Genomic DNA, 6,898 nt, shown 5'->3' with positions numbered 1-6,898 from the left:
TTAACCTCCATGTATTTGTGTTCTTTCCAGACTTTTTTCTAATGGTTGATTTCTTGTTTCATAGCGTTATGGTCAGAAAAAATGCATGATGATTTCAATCTTTTTTAATTTGTTGAGACTTGTCCTGTGACCTAATATGTGATCTATTCTGGAGAATGTTCCGTGTGTACTTGAAAAGAATGTGTATTCTGCTGTTTGGGGATGGAATGTTACTAATATATATGTTAGATCCATCTAGTCCAATGTGTCATTCAAAGCCAATATTCTCTGAGTGACTTTCTTTTTTTTTTAAGATTTTATTTATTTATTTATTTGTCAGAGAGAGAGAGAGAGCACAATCGGGGGGAGTGGCAGGCAGAGGGAGAAGCAGGCTCCCCACTGAGCAAGGAGCCCAATACGGGACTCAGTCCCACGACCCTGGAATCATGACCTGAGCCAAAGGCAGGTGCTTAACTGACTGAACTATGCAGGCATCCCGGTGGGTGATTTTCTGTGTGGATGATCTATCCATTCACGTAGGTGGGATGTTAAAGTTCCCTGTTATTATTATATTACTATTGATTTCTTCCTTTATGTTTCTTAATAGGTGCTTTATGTATTTGAGTGCTTCCTGTTTGGGGGCATAAATATTTACAGTTATTATATTTTCTTGTTGGATTGTACTTTTTATGATTATATATTGCCATTCTTTGTCTCTTGGTAAAGTCTTTGTTTTAAAGTCTATTTTGTCCAATATAAGTACTGTTACCCCAGCTTTCTTTTTGCTTTCATTTGCATGATAAATGTTTTTCCATCCCTTCACTTTCAATCTGCATGTGTCTTTAGGTCTGAAATGAGTCTCTTGTAGGCAACATATAGATGAATCTTGTTTTTATTTTAAGATTTTATTTATTTATTTGACAGAGAGACAGTGAGAGGGGGAACACAAGCAGAAGGTGTGGGAAAGGGAGAAGCAGGCTTGCCACTTAGCAGGGAGCCCAATGCGGGGCTCGATCCCAGGACCCTGGGATCATGACCTGAGCTGAAGGCAGATGCTTAACGACTGAGCCACCCAGGCGCCCCTTGTTTTTTTTATCCATTTTGTCACCCTATGTCTTTTGATTGGAATGTTTAGTCCACTTACATTCAAAGTAATTTTTGATGGGTATGTACTTATTGCCATTTTGTTCATGTTTTAGGATTGTTTTGTGGTTCTCTGTTCTTTTCTTCTTTTGCTCTCTTTTCTTGAGGTTTGATGGCCTTCTTTAGGGGTATGCTTGGATTCCTTTCTCTTTATTTTTGCATATCTAATGCAGGTTTTTTAAATTTGTGGTTACCATTAGGTTTGTATATAACATCTTCTGCATACACTGGTCTATTTTAATTTGGAGGTCACTTGTTTGAACCCATTCTAAAATCATTAAATTTTTACTCCACTTCTCCCCACATTTTTGATACATGGTGTCATAATTTACATCCTTTTATTTTGTGAATCCCTTGGCTGATTGTTACAGATATATTTAATTTTACTGCTTTTGTGCTTTAACTTCCATACTGGTTTTATAAATGATTAATCTACTACTTGTATTATGTTTGTATGTATCTGTGAAATATTTTCCTTTCCTATTTTTCTTATTTTTCCTTATGATCTTTCCTTTCCACTCAAAGAATCCCCTTTAATTTAAGGCTGGTTTAGTGGTGATGAATTCCTTTAACTTTTGTTTGTCTGAGAAACTCTCGATCTCTGCTTCTTTCTGAATGATGGCCTTGCTGGAAAGGATAATTTTGGTTATAGATCTTTTCCATTTAGCACTTTGAATATATCATGCCACTCCTTCTGGCCTGCAAAGTTTCTGGTGAAAAATCAGCTGATAGCCTCATGGGGTTTCCATTGTATGTTACTAGGGTTTTTGTTTTGCTTTGGGTTTTTTTGTTGTTGTTGTTTTTGTTTTTCTCTTGCAGCTTTTTTTTAGGAGAGGGAGAGAGAGATAGAGAAAGAGAGATGGGGCAGAGGGGCAGAGGGAGAGGGAGAGAGAGAATCTTAAGCAGGCTCCACACCCAGCACAGAGCCCAATGCAGATTTTGATCTGATGACCCTGAGATCATGACCCGAGCCAAAATAAAGAGATGGATGCTTAATGGACTGAGCCACCCAGGCACCGCATTCTCTTGCTGCTTTTAAAATTCTCTCTTTACCACTACCTTTTGCCAATTTAATTATCATGTGTCTTAGTGTGGACCTCTTCGGGTTGATTTTGTTGGAAGTTCCCTGTGTGTCCTGGATCTGCATGTTTGTTGCCTTCCCCAGATTAGGGAAGTTTTCAGCTACTATTTCTTCAAATAAATTTTCAGCCTCCCTTTTTTCTCTCTCTTCTCCTTCTGGGATCCCTGTAATGCAAATGTTACTATGCTTGTTGGTGTCACTGAGTTCCCTTAACCTATCCTCATTTTTTATTATTCTTTTTTCTTTTTCTGTTTCATTTGGCTTCTTTCCATTACTCTGTTTCCCAGCTCACTGATCTATTCTTCTGTTTCATCTAGTCTAATGTTTATTTCCTCAAGTGAATTTTTAATTTATTATTGTTTTATCTCTAGTCGGTTATTTTTATATTTTCTCTTTGTTGAGGGTTTCACTGGAACTTCCACCCTTTTCTGAAGGCTAGTGCGTATCTTTATGACCATTCCTTTGAATTCTCTATCTGGTGTATTGCTTATCTCCATTTTGTTTAGCTCTTTGGCTGCAATTTTGTCCTGTTCTTTCATTTGGGACATATTCTTCTGTCTCCTCACTTTGTCTAACTCTCTGTGTCTGTTTCTATGTGTTAAGAAAGTCAGCTACATTACCTGCTCTTGAAACTAGTGACCTTATGAAGAAGAAGTCCAGTAGTGCCCTGTAGTGCAATGCTCCCTGTGCATCAGAACTTGGGGCTTTAGGGGTGTCTCCGAAGTGTGTTGTGCATGCCCTACTGTTGTGATTGAGATATGTTTGCCTTCAAGCCAGTTGTCTTCAATGGCTCTCTTTGCCTGTTGTGGACAGTGTTTGGTCTCTGTGATGTTAGGGGCCAGACTGGGTCTTCCTTGAGCTTGAATTGAGTCAGACCAGATGCCTACTCTCAGCTCACTTGCCAGAACTGTGGTCACACTGAACTGCAGGGTGCTCTTTCTGCATTGTCCCCTGAGAGGCTTTCACTGGTGGGTAGAGCAGTCAGACTAGATGTCTGTTAGGGTTGCAGTGACCCCAAACTGCTGGAGTCTCTCTTTGTACTGTCCCTTGTAAGATTTTTGTTGGTTGATGGGAACAGCAGTCAAATCAGATGTCTGCCCCCAGCCCACTGCTGGGGTTGCAGTTGACCTGATATATGTGGTTATCTTCCCCTCTACCCAAGGCAAGAGTCATTCTTAAGTGGTGTTTGCCACTCTTGGGGCTGTTTACACAATACCACACTTGTTGTTCAGTTTTGGATGGACTCCTGCCAAGTGGGGCTGATTGGACAGGATGGATATGCAGGAGAGCCAGAGGTAGGATGTGGAGGTGCTTTGGAGGAACTCCTACAGAGAAGGATGGGTTGGACTGGGCCGTCCAAAGAGAATGAAGGGACAGGGTGTGTTGTTAGCAAAGCTACGTAGGGAGTGTTCATGCTGGTTCTTGCAGGTGTTGGTATATTCAGGCTGGAAGGGGGGGAGGGGTGGGCAGAAATAGTGCCAGTCAGCTTCTTTGTACTTAGAGAAGTCTCCAAAGAGCCTTGCCCTTCCTGTGCTTGCTCTGAGACCAGTAAATACATCTCCTTCCTGAATACTCCTGAATACACCTCTCAAACTGCTGCTTTTATGCTGTATCTTGGTGAGGTTGTTTGTTATGCTGGCTCTTTAAGGGCATGTACTCAATTTTCTATTACCCTTAGACTTTCCCAGAGCCAAGCCACTGATTTTTAAGGTTCCCAGTGATAAGCTCCACTGATTGTAAAAATTCACAAAATTAAGTCCTTCTAGTTCTTTTTTAAGATTTTATTTATTTATTTGAGATAGAAAGAGAGAACACAGAGGGAGACTGAGAGGAAGAATCAGACTCCCCACTAAGCAGAGAGCCAGATGCGGGGCTAAATCCCAGGACCCTGAGATCACAACCTGAGTGAAAGGCAGATGCTTAACCAACTGAGCCACCCAAGTGTCCCTAATTTTTTCTTTAAACTTTAATGAAAAGTATAATTTATAATAGCCAAACTATAGAAACAGCTCAAGTGTCCATTGATAGATGAATGGATAAAAAAAGACGTGGTATAATTAGATAACAAACAGAAATAAAAGGCATCCAAATCAGTAAGGAAGAAGTCAAACTTTCACTATTCGCAGACAACATGATACTCTATGTAGAAAACCCAAAAATCTCTCCAAAAAACTGCTAGAACTGATAAAAAATTTTCAATAAAATTGCAGGATACAAAATCAATGTACAGAAATCTGTTGCATTTCTATACACCAATAATGAAGCAGCAGAAAAAGAAACCAAGGAATCAACCCCATTTGCAACTGCACTAAAAACAATAAGATGCCTAGCCTAGGAATAAGCCTAACCAAAGAGGTAAAAGATCTGTACTCTGAAAACTATAGAACACTTATGAAAGAAATTGAAGAGCACACAAAGAAAGGGAAAAACATTCCATGCTCATAAATTGGAAAAACAAATATTGTTAAAACGTCTATACTACCCAAAGTAATCAACACATTTAATGCAATCCCTATCAAAATACCACCAGCATTTTTCACAGAGCTAGAACAAACCATCCTAAATCTTATATGGAACTACAAAAGACCCCAAATAGCCAAAGCAATCTTGAAAAAGAAAAACGAAACTGTAGGCATCACAATTCTGGACTTCAAGCTATATTATAATGCTGTAGTTATCAAGACAGTATGGTACTGGCACAAAAACAGACACATAGATCAATGGAATAGAAAACCCAGAAATGAACCCACAACTATATGGTCAACTAATTTTCGACAAAGCAGGAAAGAATATCCTATGGATAAAAGACAGTCTCTTCAACAAATGGTGTTGGAAAAACTGGATGGCAACATGCAGAAGAATTAAACTGGACCTTACTTTCTTATGCCATACACAAAAAACAATTCAAAATAGGTGAAAGACCTAAATGTGAGACAGGAATCCATCAAAATCCTAGAGAACACAGGCAGCAACTTCTTTGACCTCAGTGCAGCAACTTCTTGCTAGACACATCTCCAAAGGCAAGGGAAACAAAAGCAAAAATGAACTATTGGGACTTCATCAAGATAAAAACCTTCTGCACAGCAAAGGAAACAGTCAACAAAACTAAAAGGCAACTGAGGGAGTGGGAGAAGATATTTACAAATGACATATCAGATAAAGGGCTAGTACCAAAATCTATAAAGAACTTATCAAATTCAGGGAGCCTGGGTGGCTCAGTTGGTTAAACATCTGCATTCAGCTCAGGTCATGATCCCAGGGTTCTGGGATTGAGCCTTGTGTTGTGCTCCCCGCTCAGTGAGGAGCCTGCTTCTCCCTCTTCCTCTGCTCCTCCCCCCACTAATGCTCTCTCTTGCTCTCTCTCTCTCAAATAAATAAAATCTTTTTTTAAAAAAAGGACTTATCAAACTCAACACCCAAAAAACCCAAAAAGTCCAGTCAAGAAATGCGTAAAAAACATGACAAACATTTCTTCAAAAAAAGACATACAAATGGCTAATGGACACATAAAAAAATGCTCAAGATCACTCATTATCAGGGAAATATAAATCAAAACCACAATGAGATACCACCTCACACCAGTTGGCATGGCTAAAATTAACAACATAGGAAACAATAGATGTTGGAGAGGATGTGTTGATGAGAATGCCAACTGGTGCAGGCACTCTAGAAAACAGTATGGAGGTTCCTCAGAAAGTTAAAAATAGAACTACACTAGGATCCAGCAATTGTACTACTAGGTATTTACCCAAAGGATATAAAATACAGATTCAAAGTGGTACATGCACTCCAATGTCTATATCAGCATTATCAACAATAGCCAAATTATGGAAAGAGCCCAAATGTCCATTGACTGATGAATGGATAAAGAAAATGTGGTGTGTGTGTGTGTGTGTGTGTGTGTGTATAATGGATAAAGAAGATGTGATATATATATATATATCATTCCAGCCATTGAAAAGAATATCTTGCCATTTGCAATGACATGGATGGAGCTAGAGGTATTATGCTAAGTGAAATAAGTCATTCAGAAAAAGACAAATACCGTATGATTTTACTCATATGTGGCATTTAAGAAACAAAACAGATGAACATAAGGGAAGAAAGAAAAAAAGGGAGGCAAACCATAAGAGACTCTTAACTATGGAGAAGAAACTGAAGGTTGCTGGAGGGGAGGTGGGCAGGGGATGAAGTAAACGGGTGATGAGTATTAAGGAGAGCACTTGTGTTGAGGACTAGGTATTATATGTTAATGATGAATCATTAAATTCTACTCCTGAAACCAATATTATACTATATGTTAACTAACTAGAATTTAAATAAAAACTTGAAACAAACAAAGATGTGGTATCTACAATGGAATATTATTCAGCCATAAAAAATGAAATCTTGCCATTTGCAACAACATGGATGAAGCTACAGAGTATAATGTAAGCAAAATATGTCAGAAAAAGACAAATACCATATGATTTCACTCATATGTAGAATTTAAGAAACAAAACAAATGAGCAAAGGAAAAAAAGAGAGAGACAAACCGACTCTTAACTATAGAGAACGAACTGATGGTTACCACAGGGGAGGTGGGTAGGGGGGATGGGTGAAATAGGTGAAAAGTACACATCATTTTTTTAACCTCTTTTGTTTGTTTGCTTCAAGTTTTTATTTAAATTCTAGTTAGTTAACACATAGTATAAT

Source organism: Phoca vitulina, unplaced genomic scaffold (genome assembly GCF_004348235.1).
Source record: "Phoca vitulina isolate PV1807 unplaced genomic scaffold, GSC_HSeal_1.0 scaffold59, whole genome shotgun sequence".
NCBI classification, from domain to species: Eukaryota; Metazoa; Chordata; class Mammalia; order Carnivora; family Phocidae; genus Phoca; species Phoca vitulina.
The sequence above is the reverse complement of the archived record's forward strand: the minus strand, read 5'-3'. Positions refer to the sequence as shown.